Raw genomic sequence first — 20238 nt, forward strand, 5'->3', positions numbered from 1 at the left:
TGACTGGAGTTCAGATTGGGTGGGAGCTGTACAGATGATGGTAGAATCATCTGCATATTGTATGCAGGTAGTGTTATGGATAGATGATTGAAGATCATTAATAAAGATAGAGAATAAGAGTGGACCTAATATTGATCCTTGAGGTACTCCTAAGGAGATAGGTAGTAGAGCAGATAGAGAATTTTTCCAGAGTACTGCTTGTTGTCGGTTTTAAGGTAGGATGAGAACCACGTTAAGGAGGAAAAATCCAAATCAAGTGAGGTTAGTATGTGTAGGAGAAGTTTATGGTGGACCATGAGGAGGGCTTTTGACAGGTCTAGGAAAAGAGAAGCAGTTAGTTTGTTATTATTACGGTTACAGTTTATTGTGTTAGTAAAGGAAAGTAGTGCAGTGGTCGTACTATGTGAGGGTCTAAATCCATGTTGAGTGTTTGCTAGTAGGTTATTTTGAAGGAGATGGTTAAGTAGTTGTTTGTGTATACATTTTCCCATGATTTTAGCTAGTGGCGATAATAGTGCTATTGGGTAGTTAGAGAGGTCAGTGGATTTGCCTCCTTTATGTAAGGGTATGATGTGTGATATCTTCCAGATTGCTGGAAAATCACTTTCTTTTATGGATCTGTTTATTAGGATCGAAACAGGGTAGGCTATAGCTTTTGCTGCTACCTGAAGGAATTCAGCAGGAAGCTTATCTGCTGAGGGGGTAGTGGGTTTAAGTTTTTGTAAGAGAGATTGTATGTAGGAGGTGGGTATGGGTTGAAGTTGAAGGGAAGGAATGACTTTGTTGGTGTTACTTAAGATCAGTTGGGAAGCATCAGGGGATAAATGGCTTGCTAGTGTTTGTATGGAAGTAGTAAAGAAGCTATTGAAGTTATTGGCTATTAAAGAGGGATTATCAGGGTCTAGATTCTGTGGGTTAGGTGTTACTATTTTACCTGGGGTAAGTAGATGATTGATAGTAGACCAGAACCTTTTGGTTCTTTTTTTGTGGATTGCTGAAGTTCTACATAGTAGTTCTTTTTGTCTGAAATAATAGCATTTTTGGTTTTGTTTCTCAGCTCTCTAAAGGTTTGATAGTCTGTTGGGTTTCTAGAGGAGCCATTTCTTCCAAGATTTATTTTTAAGCCTGATCTTTTGTTTAGTATTAGAGGTAAGCCAGGGTGCTGTTCTGGTCTTTATTCTAATGGTACGACTTTGGGCATGGTGGTTTAGGATTGTAAGGAATGCTGAGTTGAAATATTCTATGGCTTTGTTGAGAGAGAGGTGCTTTAGAGGGGTCCAATTGTATTGTGAGAGTTCTGTTTGAAATCTTTGGGGATTAAATTGTTTCTTTGAATATAGTGTTCTATGTGAGGTAGGTAAGTTTTGATGAGTTTTAGCTCTAATGACATATGTGAGAGTGATCGCTAAGGTCATCAGGAAGGATGCCAGTTTTGTAGCTTTGTGAGGGGAGTTTGTAAGAACCCAGTCTAAGGTGGTTTCTTTTGCTTGTTTTATTTATTCTAGTGGCACTATCAATTAGTTGTTTGAAACCAAAAAGGTTTAAATGGGAAGTAGGGTTAGCATTGTTACAAGATGTCCAGTCAATGTTAAAGTCTCCAAGGAGTAGTGTTTCTTGAGGGAGGTAATTTGAGAGTTGTTCAAGAAGTTGTTCTAATGTGGGGATATTATTTCCTGGAGGCAGATAAGCACAAATGATGTTTATTGATTTAGTAGTATTAATTTGAACTCTAGAGCAGATTATTTCGACATTATTGTTTTGGGTAAGAGCAAGGTCAAGAAGAGTAAGCTTCAGGTTAGATTTATATAGGATAGCTACTCCACCTCCTTTGTTGGAGGTTCGATCAAGTCTAACAATGTTATATCCAGGTGGGGTAATTTCAATATCTTTAATAGATGGTTTTAGCCAGGTTTCTGATAAGCATAGAATGTCAAAGTTGTGTACTTCTAGTAGGGCGTATATTTGACTAACTTTATTACAGATACTGCATATATTTAGGTGGGCCTAAATCTGCCATAGATATGCACATTACTATAATATTTCTGCCATAAATATGTACATTACTATAATATATCTGCCATAGATATGTACATGACTATAATATATCTGCCATAGATATGTACATGACTATAATATATCTGCCATAGATATGTACATTACTATAATATACCTGCCATAGATATGTACATTACTATAATATATCAGCCATAGATATGTACATTACTATATCTCCATAGATATGTACATGACTATAATATATCTGCCATAGATATGTACATTACTATAATATACCTGCCATAGATATGTACATTACTATAATATATCTCCATAGATATGTACAGTACTATAATATATCTGCCATAGATATGTACATGACTATAATATATCTGCCATAGATATGTACATGACTATAATATATCTGCCATAGATATGTACATTACTATAATATACCTGCCATAGATATGTACATTACTATAATATATCAGCCATAGATATGTACATTACTATATCTCCATAGATATGTACATGACTATAATATATCTGCCATAGATATGTACATCACTATAATATTTCTGCCATAGATATGTACATTACTATAATATATCTGCAATAGATATGTACATTACTATAATATATCTGCCATAGATATGTTCATTACTATAATATATCTGCCATAGATATGTACATTACTATAATATACCTGCCATAGATATGTACATTACTATAATATATCAGCCATAGATATGTACATTACTATATCTCCATAGATATGTACATTACTATAATATATCTGCCATAGATATGTACATTACTATGATATATCTCCATAGATATGTACATTACTATAATATATCCGCCATAGATATGTACATTACTATAATACATCTGCCATAGATATGTACATTACTATAATATATCTGCCATAGATGTGTACATTACTATAATATATCTCCATAGATATGTACATTACTATAATATATCTCCATAGATATGTACATTACTATAATATATCTGCCATAGATATGTACATTACTATGATATATCTGCCATAGATATGTACATTACTATGATATATCTGCCATAGATATGTACATTACTATAATATATCTCCATAGATATGTACATTACTATAATATATCTGCCATAGATATGTACATTACTATAATATATCCGCCATAGATATGTACATTACTATAATATATCCACCATAGATATGTACAATACTATAATATATCTGCCATAGATATGCACATTACTATAATATATCTGCCATAGATATGTACATTACTATATCTGCCATAGATATGTACATTACTATAATATATCTGCCATAGATATGTTCATTACTAAAATATATCTGCCATAGATATGTACATTACTATATCTGCCATAGATATGTACATTACTAAGATATATCTGCCATAGATATGTACATTACTATAATATATCTCCATAGATATGTACATTACTATAATATATCCACCATAGATATGCACATCACTATAATATATCTGCCATAGATATGTACATTACTATAATATATCTCCATAGATATGTACATTACTATAATATATCTCCATAGATATGTACATTACTATAATATATCCACCATAGATATGTACATCACTATAATATATCTGCCATAGATATGTACATTACTATAATATATCTGCCATAGATATGTTCATTACTAAAATATATCTGCCATAGATATGTACATTACTATATCTGCCATAGATATGTACATTACTAAGATATATCTGCCATAGATATGTACATTACTATAATATATCTGCCATAGATATGTTCATTACTAAAATATATCTGCCATAGATATGTACATTACTATATCTGCCATAGATATGTACATTACTAAGATATATCTGCCATAGATATGTACATTACTATAATATATCTGCCATAGATATGTTCATTACTAAAATATATCTGCCATAGATATGTACATTACTATATCTGCCATAGATATGTACATTACTATGATATATCTGCCATAGATATGTACATTACTATGATATATCTGCCATAGATATGTACATTACTATGATATATCTGTCATAGATATGTACATTACTCTGATATATCTGCCATAGATATGTACATTACTATGATATATCTGCCATAGATATGTACATTACTATGATATATCTGCCATAGATATGTACATTACTATGATATATCTGCCATAGATATGTATATTACTATGATATATCTACCATAGATATGTACATTACTATAATATATCTGCCATAGATATGTACATCACTATAATATATCGCCATAGATATGTACATCACTATAATATATCACCATAGATATGTACATCACTATAATATATCTGCCATAGATATGTACATCACTATAATATATCGCCATAGATATGTACATCACTATAATATATATATATTTATTTGCATTTGTTAACCGGGTTGGTCCAGCTGGGTAAGAATTACCCTTTTTCAGTGGAGACCCGAGGGGAAAAGCCCCAAACAGACATTCAAATACATACGAATAGAGACAAATTAACAATATTACAGAGGAAAACAATATTATGGGTACAATGGATAAGAAAAACAAACAATGAAAGTTTGAGAATATGAGTAAGGTAGGCCAGAGGCATGCATGCAAAAGATTTATGTAAAGGTGTTCTGAGCAAGATCTCTGAATTAAGTTAAAGTATGCAAAGAAATGAATGATTTAGGTGTGGAGTTAGTGGTGTGGGAGTTTTAGGTGGGAACATGTGAAGGACATTCCCATTTGGAGGAGAGATGGGAGAGAAGCATGGATTTGAAATTGTTGTGGTTAGGTATATTATGTAGTGGTGTGGGGAGATTGTTCCATAGTTTGGCTATAGTGTGGGATAGTAGTAGTTTACCAGTTGGGTGGATGGGTTTGTGTACACGCAGGAGGTTTTGGCCTGTGGATCTCAGGGTACGGGTAGGTGTGTAGAGTGTTAGAGATTTAGCAAGAGAGGGGCATTCTGCTGGTTTAAAGATGAGTTTGTGGGCTGTTGTAAGTTGTAGGTACTTTAGGTGGTTGTGGAGTTCTAGCCAGTTTAGGGTGTGTAGGGAGTGACAGTGATGGGAAGAGTTCTTAGAATTGGTTGCAAATTTGCAGATTTTGTTGTAACAGGCCTCAAGTTTAGCACGGAGTCCGAGTTGTAGGTTGGAGAATAGGGGAGCACCGTGCAAGAGAGAGGGGAGAAGGAAGGTAGATGCAAGGGTATGACGGGAAGATGGAGTAAGGTAGTAGTTATGTCTGTAGAGGAGGCCAATTTTCTGGTGGGTTTTTTTGATTGCTGAGAGGATGTGGGAGTCGAATTTTAGGTTTTCATCGAAAGTAATGCCAAATAGTTTGGTACTATGAACGATTTCAAGAGGGGTGTTATTGTGGCATTTGATGGAAAATTGGACATTGTGGAACTGGGAAGTTTTAGTGGGAGTAAATATCATTAGCTTTGTTTTGTTGGCATTTAGGGCCAAGTGATGCGATTGCATCCATGATTCAATTTTGGAGAAGGCTGTTTGGGTATTAACTAGATGTTTGGAGGGGCAGGAGGCTGAGCAGATGATAGTGGAGTCATCTGCGTATTGGATGACTGAGGCTTCAGGGATGGAGAGGTGAAAGTTGTTAATGAATAAGTTGAAGAGCAGAGGGCCAAGTACTGATCCTTGGGGAACTCCTGTGGGTGTAGGTAAGAAAGGGGAGGTTGACTCTTTCCATTGTACAGCTTGCTGGTGCGTGGAAAGGTAGCTGGAGAACCAGTCTAGGGTTGAGGGAGATAGATGCAAGTGTGAGAGCTGGGACAGGAGGAGGGAATGGGAAATAGTGTTGAATGCCTTTGAGAGGTCAAGAAAAAGAGAAGATATGTATTTGCTGCTCTCCCGTGCTAGGTTGACTGTTTTGAGGAAGGAAATGAGGGCTGTCATGGTGCTGTGGCCTGGACGGAAGCCGTGCTGGGTGGGAGAGAGGAGTTTGTGCTGGATTAGGTAGGGCATGAGCTGGGAGTGGATGGCTTTCTCTGGAATTTTAGAGAGAGGAGAGAGTATAGCTATGGGTCTGAAGTTGGTAGTGTCTGTGTTCTTACCACCTTTGTGGAGAAGAATTATGTATGCATAACGCCAGATGGTTGGTACATAGGATTCCTGAATAGATCTATTAATGAGGATGGATATGGGATAGGCTACAGATTCGGCTGATATTTGAAGACAATTTGCTGGAAGGTTGTCAGGGGCATTGCGGCATGGTTTTAGCTTTTGCAGTAGTCTTGTTATAGTGTAGGTGGAGACAGGTTTAAGGGAGAACAAGGGGGAGGAGGGGTGAGAGAGGGGGTTTGGGGTGCAGGGTGAGGGGTTAGTAATGATGGATGGATTGGGGAAAGTGGAGGATAATTTAGCTATACAATCAATGAAAAATGTGTTGAAGTTAGTGGCTGTTTCAAGACTTGAGAGGTTGGGATTGGGGCAGGGGTTGGAAGTATTACCAGGGTTGAGTATTGAACAGATGGATGTCCAGAATTTATTTGGATTGTTTGAGTGTTTGTATTGCAGACTGCTGTAGTAGTTTTTGTGATCTTTTGTTATTGATTTTTTGGCCAGGTTACGAAGATGTTTATATTCTTGGAGGGTGGTGGGGTTTTTCTGTTTTTGGTACAGTTTCCACTTTTTCTTTCTCTGAGTGATTATCAATTTAGTTTCTTGGGATAGCCAGGGGCAGGAATTTGTTTTGATACGTCTGGTTTGTAAAGGGGCTACTTTATCAAGTAAGGTAAGGAAGGTTTGGTTAAAATATGTGATGGAGTTATCTAGTGGAAGGATTTTCAGTGGGGACCAATCAGTAACCTTGAGGCATTCAGAGAAGATTTCGGGGTTGAAGGAAGATAGGTTACGGGATTGTTTGTAAATGTGTTGTTTTTCTATGTGTGAGGACAGGCGGTCAGTGAAGGCTGGTAAGTGGTCACCTAGGGGGTCTGGTATTACACCAGCTTTCAAGATGCGGTTGGGATGTGTTGTTAATATCCAATCTAAGATGGTACCAGAGGAACCATCTTTGTTTGGCCTAGTAGGGAGGTCTATTAGTTGGGTAAAATTGTAGAGGTTGATAGAGTGAGATGGAGTATCTATGTACATTACTATAATATACCTGCCATAGATATGTAAATCACTATAATATATCTGCCATAGATATGTACATCACTATAATATTTCTGCCATAGATATGTACATTACTATAATATATCTGCCATAGACATGTACATTACTATAATATATCTGCCATAGATATGTACATTACTGTAATATATCTGCCATAGATATGTACATTACTATAATATATCTGCCATAGACATGTACATTACTATAATACATCTGCCATAGATATGTACATTACTGTAATATATCTGCCATAGATATGTACATTACTGTAATATATCTGCCATAGATATGTACATTACTATAATATATCTGCCATAGATATGTACATTACTATAATATATCTCCATAGATATGTACATCACTATAATATATCTCCATGGATATGTACATCACTATAATATATCTGCCATAGATATGTACATCACTATAATATTTCTGCCATAGATATGTACATGACTATAATATATCTGCCATAGATATGTACATTACTGTAATATATCTGCCATAGATGTGTACATTACTATAATATATCTGCCATAGATATGTACATGACTATAATATATCTCCATAGATATGTACATTACTATAATATATCTGCCATAGATATGTACATTACTATATCATATCTCCATAGATATGTACATTACTGTAATATATCTGCCATAGATATGTACATCACTATAATAATTCTGCCATAGATATGTACATTACTATAATATTTCTGCCATAGATATGTACATTACTATAATATATCTGCCATAGATATGTACATTACTGTAATATATCTGCCATAGATATGTACATTACTATAATATATCTCCATAGATATGTACATTACTATATCATATCTCCATAGATATGTACATTACTGTAATATATCTGCAATAGATATGTACATTACTATAATATATCTGCCATAGATATGTACATTACTGTAATATATCTCCATAGATATGTACATTACTATAATATATCTCCATAGATATGTACATTACTGTAATATATCTGCCATAGATATGTACATTACTGTAATATATCTCCATAGATATGTACATTACTATAATACATCTGCCATAGATATGTACATTACTGTAATATATCTGCCATAGATATGTACATTACTATAATATATCTCCATAGATATGTACAGTACTATAATATATCTCCATAGATATGTACATTACTATATCATATCTCCATAGATATGTACATTACTATATCATATCTCCATAGATATGTACATTACTGTAATATATCTGCCATAGATATGTACATTACTATAATATATCTCCATAGATATGTACATTACTATATCATATCTCCATAGATATGTACATTACTATATCATATCTCCATAGATATGTACATTACTGTAATATATCTGCAATAGATATGTACATTACTGTAATATATCTGCCATAGATATGTACATTACTGTAATATATCTCCATAGATATGTACATTACTATAATATATCTGCCATAGATATGTACATTACTGTAATATATCTCCATAGATATGTACATTACGATAATACATCTGCCATAGATATGTACATTACTGTAATATATCTGCCATAGATATGTACATTACTATAATATATCTCCATAGATATGTACATTACTATATCATATCTCCATAGATATGTACATTACTGTAATATATCTGCAATAGATATGTACATTACTATAATACATCTGCCATAGATATGTACATTACTGTAATATATCTGCCATAGATATGTACATTACTATGATATATCTGCCATAGATATGTACATTACTATAATATATCTCCATAGATATGTACATTACTATAATATATCTGCCATAGATATGTACATTACTATAATATTTCTGCCATAGATATGTACATTACTATAATATATCTGCCATAGACATGTACATTACTATAATATATCTGCCATAGATATGTACATTACTGTAATATATCTGCCATAGATATGTATATTACTATAATATATCTGCCATAGACATGTACATTACTATAATACATCTGCCATAGATATGTACATCACTATAATATATCACCATAGATATGCACATTACTATAATACATCTGCCATAGATATGTACATTACTGTAATATATCTGCCATAGATATGTACATTACTATAATACATCTGCCATAGATATGTACATTACTATAATACATCTGCCATAGATATGTACATCACTATAATATATCACCATAGATATGCACATTACTATAATACATCTGCCATAGATATGTACATGACTATAATATATCTGCCATAGATATGTACATTACTATAATACATCTGCCATAGATATGTACATTACTATAATATATCTGCCATAGATATGTACATTACTATAATACATCTGCCATAGATATGTACATTACTATAATACATCTGCCATAGATATGTACATTACTATAATATACCTGCCATAGATATGTACATTACTATAATATATCTGCCATAAATATGTACATTACTATAATATATCTCCATAGATATGTACATTACTATAATATATCTGCCATAGATATGTACATTACTATAATATATCTCCATAGATATGTACATTACTATAATATATCTCCATAGATATGTACATTACTATAATACATCTGCCATAGATATGTACATTACTATAATATATCTGCCATAGACATGTACATTACTATAATACATCTGCCATAGATATGTACATTACTATAATATATCTGCCATAGATATGTACATTACTATAATACATCTGCCATAGATATGTACATTACTATAATATATCTGCCATAGATATGTACATTACTATAATATATCTCCATAGATATGCACATTACTATAATATATCTCCATAGATATGCACATTACTATAATATATCTCCATAGATATGTACATTACTGTAATATATCTACCATAGATATGTACATTACTATAATATATCTGCCATAGATATGTACATGACTATAATACATCTGCCATAGATATGTACATTACTATAATATATCTGCCATAGATATGTACATTACTATAATATATCTCCATAGATATGTACATTACTATAATATATCTGCCATAGATATGTACATTACTATAATACATCTGCCATAGATATGTACATTACTATATCTGCCATAGATATGTACATTACTAAGATATATCTGCCATAGATATGTACATTACTATAATATATCTCCATAGATATGTACATTACTATAATATATCTCCATAGATATGTACATTACTGTAATATATCTACCATAGATATGTACATTACTATAATATATCTGCCATAGATATGTACATTACTATAATACATCTGCCATAGATATGTACATTACTGTAATATATCTGCCATAGATATGTACATGACTATAATATATCTGCCATAGATATGTACATTACTATAATATATCTGCCATAGATATGTACATTACTATAATATATCTCCATAGATATGTACATTACTATAATATATCTGCCATAGATATGTACATTACTATAATATATCTCCATAGATATGTACATTACTATAATATATCTGCCATAGATATGTACATTACTATAATATATCTGCCATAGATATGTACATTACTATAATATATCCGCCATAGATATGTACATTACTATAATACATCTGCCATAGATATGAACATTACTATAATATATCTCCATAGATATGTACATTACTATAATATATCTGCCATAGATATGTACATTACTATAATATATCCGCCATAGATATGTACATTACTATAATATATCCGCCATAGATATGTACATTACTATAATACATCCGCCATAGATATGTACATTACTATAATACATCTGCCATAGATATGTACATTACTATAATACATCTGCCATAGATATGTACATTACTATAATATATCTGCCATAGATATGTACATCACTATAATATATCTCCATAGATATGTACATTACTATATCTCCATAGATATGCACATTACTATATCTGCCATAGATATGTACATTACTATAATACATCTGCCATAGATATGTACATTACTATAATACATCTGCCATAGATATGTACATTACTATAATATATCTCCATAGATATGCACATTACTATAATATATCTCCATAGATATGTACATTACTGTAATATATCTGCCATAGATATGTAAATTACTATAATATATCTGCCATAGATATGTACATTACTATAATATATCTGCCATAGATATGTACATGACTATAATATATCTGCCATAGATATGTACATTACTATAATATATCTCCATAGATATGCACATTACTATAATATATCTGCCATAGATATGTACATGACTATAATATATCTGCCATAGATATGTACATTACTATAATACATCTGCCATAGATATGTACATTACTATAATATATCTCCATAGATATGCACATTACTATAATATATCTCCATAGATATGTACATTACTGTAATATATCTGCCATAGATATGTAAATTACTATAATATATCTGCCATAGATATGTACATTACTATAATATATCTGCCATAGATATGTACATTACTATAATATATCTCCATAGATATGTACATTACTATAATATATCCACCATAGATATGTACATTACTATAATATATCTCCATAGATATGTACATTACTATAATATATCTCCATAGATATGTACATTACTATATCTCCATAGATATGTACATTACTATAATATATCTGCCATAGATATGTACATTACTATAATATATCTGCCATATATATGTACATTACTATAATATATCCGCCATAGATATGTACATTACTATAATATATCTCCATAGATATGTACATTACTATAATATATCTGCCATAGATATGTACATTACTATAATATATCCGCCATAGATATGTACATTACTATAATATATCTCCATAGATATGTACATTACTATAATATATCTCCATAGATATGTACATTACTGTAATATATCTCCATAGATATGCACATTACTATATCTGCCATAGATATGTACATTACTATAATACATCTGCCATAGATATGTACATTACTATAATATATCTGCCATAGATATGTACATTACTATAATATATCTCCATAGATATGTACATTACTATAATATATCTCCATAGATATGCACATTACTATGATATATCTGCCATAGATATGTACATGACTATAATATATCTGCCATAGATATGTACATTACTATAATATATCTGCCATAGATATGTACATTACTATAATACATCTGCCATAGATATGTACATTACTATAATATATCTCCATAGATATGTACATTACTATAATATATCTGCCATAGATATGTACATTACTATAATATATCTCCATAGATATGTACATTACTATAATATATCTGCCATAGATATGTACATTACTATAATATATCTGCCATAGATATGTACATTACTATATCTGCCATAGATATGTACATTACTATAATATATCTCCATAGATATGCACATTACTATATCTGCCATAGATATGTACATTACTATAATATATCTGCCATAGATATGTACATTACTATAATATATCTGCCATAGATATGTACATGACTATAATATATCTGCCATAGATATGTACATTACTATAATATATCTCCATAGATATGTACATTACTATAATATATCTCCATAGATATGTACATTACTATAATATATCAGCCATAGATATGTACATTACTATATCTCCATAGATATGTACATTACTATAATATATCTCCATAGATATGTACATTACTATAATATATCTCCATAGATGTGTACATTACTATAATATATCTCCATAGATATGTACATTACTATAATATATCTCCATAGATATGTACATTACTATAATATATCTGCCATAGATATGTACATTACTATAATATATCTCCATAGATATGTACATTACTATAATATATCTTCATAGATATGTACATTACTATAATACATCTGCCATAGATATGTACATTACTATAATATATCTGCCATAGATATGTACATTACTATAATATATCTCCATAGATATGTACATTACTATAATATATCTCCATAGATATGTACATTACTATAATATATCTGCCATAGATATGTACATTACTATAATATATCTGCCATAGATATGTACATTACTATAATATATCTCCATAGATATGTACATTACTATAATATATCTGCCATAGATATGTACATTACTATAATATATCTGCCATAGATATGTACATTACTATAATATATCTCCATAGATATGTACATTACTATAATATATCTCCATAGATATGTACATTACTGTAATATATCTGCCATAGATATGTACATTACTATAATATATCTGCCATAGATATGTACATCACTATAATATTTCTGCCATAGATATGTACATTACTATAATATATCTGCCATAGATATGTACATTACTATAATACATCTGCCATAGATATGTACATTACTATAATACATCTGCCATAGATATGTACATTACTATAATATATCTCCATAGATATGTACATTACTATAATACATCTGCCATAGATATGTACATTACTATAATATATCTCCATAGATATGTACATTACTATAATACATCTGCCATAGATATGTACATTACTATAATATATCTCCATAGATATGTACATTACTATAATATATCTGCCATAGATATGTACATTACTATAATATATCTGCCATAGATATGCACATTACTATAATATATCTCCATAGATATGCACATTACTATAATATATCTGCCTTAGATATGTACATTACTATAATATATCTCCATAGATATGTACATTACTATAATATATCTTCCATAGATATGTACATTACTATAATATATCTGCCATAGATATGCACATTACTGTAATATATCTGCCATAGATATGTACATTACTATAATATATCTCCATAGATATGTACATTACTATAATATATCTCCATAGATATGTACATTACTATAATATATCTGCCATAGATATGTACATTACTGTAATATATCTGCCATAGATATGTACATTACTATAATATATCTCCATAGATATGTACATTACTATAATATATCTGCCATAGATATGTACATTACTATAATATATCTGCCATAGATATGTACATTACTATAATATATCTCCATAGATATGTACATTACTATAATACATCTGCCATAGATATGTACATTACTGTAATATATCTGCCATAGATATGTACATTACTATAATATATCTCCATAGATATGTACATTACTATAATATATCTGCCATAGATATGTACATTACTATAATATATCTCCATAGATATGTACATTACTATAATACATCTGCCATAGATATGTACATTACTGTAATATATCTGCCATAGATATGTACATTACTATAATATATCTCCATAGATATGTACATTACTATAATATATCTCCATAGATATGTACATTACTATAATACATCTGCCATAGATATGTACATTACTGTAATATATCTGCCATAGATATGTACATTACTATAATATATCTCCATAGATATGTACATTACTATAATATATCTGCCATAGATATGTACATTACTATAATATATCTGCCATAGATATGTACATTACTATAATATATCTCCATAGATATGTACATTACTATAATATATCTGCCATAGATATGTACATTACTATAATATATCTGCCATAGATATGTACATTACTATAATATATCCGCCATAGATATGTACATTACTATAATATATCTGCCATAGATATGTACATTACTATATCTGCCATAGATATATACATTACTATAATATATCTGCCATAGATATGCACATTACTATAATATATCTCCATAGATATGTACATTACTGTAATATATCTGCCATAGATATGTAAATTACTATAATATATCTGCCATAGATATGTACATTACTATAATATATCTGCCATAGATATGTACATTACTATAATATATCTCCATAGATATGTACATTACTATAATATATCTCCATTGATATGTACATTACTATAATATATCCACCATAGATATGTACATTACTATAATATATCTGCCATAGATATGTACATTACTATATCTGCCATAGATATGTACATTACTATAATATATCCGCCATAGATATGTACATTACTATAATATATCTCCATAGATATGTACATTACTATGATATATCTGCCATAGATATGTACATTACTATAATATATCTGCCATAGATATGTACATTACTATAATACATCTGCCATAGATATGTACATTACTATAATATATCTCCATAGATATGCACATTACTATAATATATCTCCATAGATATGTACATTACTATAATATATCTGCCATAGATATATACATTACTATAATATATCTGCCATAGATATGTACATTACTATAATATATCTCCATAGATATGTACATTACTATAATATATCTCCATAGATATGTACATTACTATAATATATCTGCCATAGATATGTACATTACTATAATATATCCGCCATAGATATGTACATTACTATAATATATCTCCATAGATATGTACATTACTATAATATATCTCCATAGATATGTACATTACTATAATATATCCGCCATAGATATGTACATTACTATAATATATCTCCATAGATATGTACATTACTATAATATATCTCCATAGATATGTACATTACTATAATATATCTCCATAGATATGTACATTACTATGATATATCTGCCATACATATGTACATTACTATATCTCCATAGATATGTACATTACTATAATATATCTCCATAGATATGTACATTACTATAATATATCCGCCATAGATATGTACATTACTATAATATATCTCCATAGATATGTACATTACTATAATATATCTCCATAGATATGTACATTACTATAATATATCTCCATAGATATGTACATTACTATGATATATCTCCATAGATATGTACATTACTATAATATATCTCCATAGATATGTACATTACTATGATATATCTGCCATAGATATGTACATTACTATAATATATCTGCCATAGATATGTACATTACTATAATATATCTGCCATAGGTTGTTGCAGATGGTTTTATATGGATTGTACAACCTGTATATTGTGATAACTTTGGTAATTGTTTAGTTCAGATGGCAATGCTTCCAGTTTAGTACTCGTTGTAGGCACCTTTTGTGGGTAGTGATCCATATATTGCCATGTATCTGTGTTGTTTATAGTTATGGTCTCAGCATAGAAAATTGTTTGCTGCTTGCTGCTGTCCTTAACAGTGTGTGCGTGTGTGTGTGCGTGTGTGTGTGTGTGTGTGTGTGTGTGTGTGTGTGTGTGTGTGTGTGTGTATGTGCACATATAAACATAATGAAAGCAAAGCCAACATTAATTGAATTAGTTCATTGAATATAAACCTGACTTGATAACGTTACAATTCATGAGCATATCACACATTAATACTGCTTCTTACATTGCCCCTTAAAATACTCCAGAAATTGGCAGTAGACTTAAGACTTGCAGGAATCCTACCTAAATTGTTATATTGTAATTCCTACCCATATTTGTCTTTTCTAAACAAACAAATAAACAAACAAAAAAGATCAAAAATGTTTATGTACATATTAACTCTCAGAATTAAAAATATTATTCCCTCTCTTATAGACAAAGATCCGACATTTATATTTACATTAACAAGATGGGCACAGTATCATATTAAGACTACTCAAACAAAAAGATTATGATAAATATAATGAAAAAGAGAAAACTTTAATCAGTCTAGATACAAAACATGCTTTCATTCTCTAGAGTAGTCCTATTTAACAATCTGCACAAATATAATTTTCCAACAGTATTTATCGCCACTTTCATTCCTGGATGCATGGTTTCCACAACACCTTGCTTCATTACAGAATGGTTGCTGTAATATCACAATCATTCCTCACAAGATGGATAATACAATCCCATATTCATTCCTTGGCAGCCTTCCAATGCAGTTCCAGATCTAACCCTGATATCACAATTATTGTAAAGCCACATTACAACAATGGAAGTAAAACACCACATTGATTCCTCACAGGATGTTTACTGCAACACCGTACACATGCCTGACACTGTAGCTCCTCTAATGCAACATTTATTCTTCACAGCATGGTTACTGTACTGCCTCACTCATTATTCATAACATGGTTACAGAAGCACCACATATATTCATCATACCATTGTTACAATAACATGAAATACATTTCGTCACAGCATGGTTACTGTACTACCACACTCATTATTCACAACATGGTTACAGTAACAACAAATACATTTGTCACAGCATTGTTACAATAACGCCACATACATTCATCACATCACCACTATAGTAATGCCAAATACATTCATCACAGCATTATTACTGTACTACCACACTCATTGCTCACAACATGTGTGCAGTAACACTACATACATTTGTCACACCATTGTTACAATAACACCAAATACCTTTCGCCACAGGGTGGTTACTGTACTACCACACTCATTATTCACAACATGGTTACAGTAACACCATATACATTGGATACAGCATTGTTACAATAACACCACATACATTTGTCACACCATCATTATAGTAACACCAAATACATTTGTCACAGCATGATTACTGTACTACCACACTCATTACTCACAACATGATTCCAGTAATGCTACATAAATTCATCACACCATTGTTACATTAATACCACATACATTCAACACACCATTATTACAGTAACACCAAATATATTTGTCACAGCATGGTTACTGTACTACCACACTCATTACTCACATGATTCCAGTAACACTGCATACATTCATCACACTGTTGTTACAGTAATACCACATGCATTCAACACACCATCATTACAGTAACACCAAACATATTTGTCACAGCATGGTTACTGTACTACCACACTCATTATTCACAGCATGGTTAAAGTAATACCAAATACATTTCATCACAGCATGGGTACTGTACTACCACACTCATTACTCACATGATTCCAGTAACACTACATACATTCATCACAGCATTGTTACAGTAATACTACAAGCATTCAATACACCATCATTACAGTAACACTAAATATATTTGTGACAACATTGTTACAATAACACCACATACATTCATCACACCATTGTTATAGTAACACCAAATACATTTGTCACAGCATGATTACTGTACTATCACACTCATTACTCACACGATTCCAGTAACATTACATACATTAATCACACCATTGTTACATTAGCACCAAATACATTTCATCACAGCATGGTTACTGTACCACACTCATTATTCACAACATGGTTACAGTAACACCAAATACATTTGTCACAGCATTGTTACAATAACACCACATACATTAGTCACATCAATGTTATAGTAACACCAAATACATTTCATCACAGCATGGTTACTGTACCACACTCATTATTCACAACATGGTTACAGTACCACCAAATACATTTGTCACAGCATTGTTACAGTAATACTACATACATTCAACACACCATCATTACAGTAACACCAGATATATTTATCATAGCATGGTTACTGTACTACCACACCCATTATTCACAGCATGGATACAGTAACACCAAATACATTCGTCACAGCATTGTTACAATAGCACCACATACATTCATCACATCATTGTTATAGTAACACCAAATACATTTGTCACAGCATGATTACTGTACTACCACACACATTGCTCACATGATTCCAGTAACACTGCATACATTCATCACAGCATTGTTACAGTAATACTACATACATTCAACACACCATCATTACAGTAATACCAAATATATTTGTCATAGCATGGTTACTGTACTACCACACTCATTATTCACATCATGGTTACAGTACCACCAAATACATTTGTCACAGCATTGTTACAGTAATACTACATACATTCAACACACCATCATTACAGTAACACCAGATATATTTATCATAGCATGGTTACTGTACTACCACACTCATTATTCACAGCATGGATACAGTAACACCAAATACATTCGTCACAGCATTGTTACAATAGCACCACATACATTCATCACATCATTGTTATAGTAACACCAAATACATTTGTCACAGCATGATTACTGTACTACCACACTCATTGCTCACATGATTCCAGTAACACTACATACATTCATCACAGCATTGTTACATTAACACCAAATACATTTCATCACAACATGGTTACTGGACTACCACACTCATTATTCACAACATGGTTACAGTAACACTACATACATTCATCACAGCATTGTTACAATAACACCACATACATTCATCACACCATCATTATAGTAATGCCAAATACATTTGTCACAGCATGATTACTGTGCTATCACACTCATTATTCACAACATGGTTACAGTAACACCAAATACATTCGTCACAGCATTGTTACAATAACACCACATACATTCGTCACACCATTGTTATAGTAACACAAAATACATTCATCACAGCATGATTACTGTATTACTACACTCATTACTCACAACATGATTCCTGTAACGCTACATAAATTCATCACACCATTGTTAACGGTAATACAACATACATTCAACACACCATCATTACAGTAACACCAAATATATTTGTCACAGCATTGTTACAATAACACCACATACATTCGTCACACCTTTGCTATAGTAACACCAAATACATTTGTCACAGCATGATTACTGTACTACCACACTCATTACTCACATGATTCCAGTAACACTAAATACATTCATCACACCATTGTTACATTAACACCAAATACATTTCATTACAGCGTGGTTACTGTACTACCACACTCATTATTCATGACATGGTTACAGTACCACCAAATAAATTCATCACAGCATTGTTACAGTAACACCACATACATTCGTCACACCATTGTTACAGTAACACCAAATACATTTGTCACAGCATGATTACTGTACTACCACACTCATTGCTCACATGATTCCAGTAACACTGCATACATTCATCACAGCATTGTTACAGTAATACTACATACATTCAACATACCATCATTACAGTAATGCCAAATATATTTGTCATAGCATGGTTACT

This window comes from Protopterus annectens, chromosome 8.part1 (genome assembly GCF_019279795.1).
Source record: "Protopterus annectens isolate FY-2018-M chromosome 8.part1, PAN1.0, whole genome shotgun sequence".
In the NCBI taxonomy this organism is placed as follows: Eukaryota; Metazoa; Chordata; order Ceratodontiformes; family Protopteridae; genus Protopterus; species Protopterus annectens.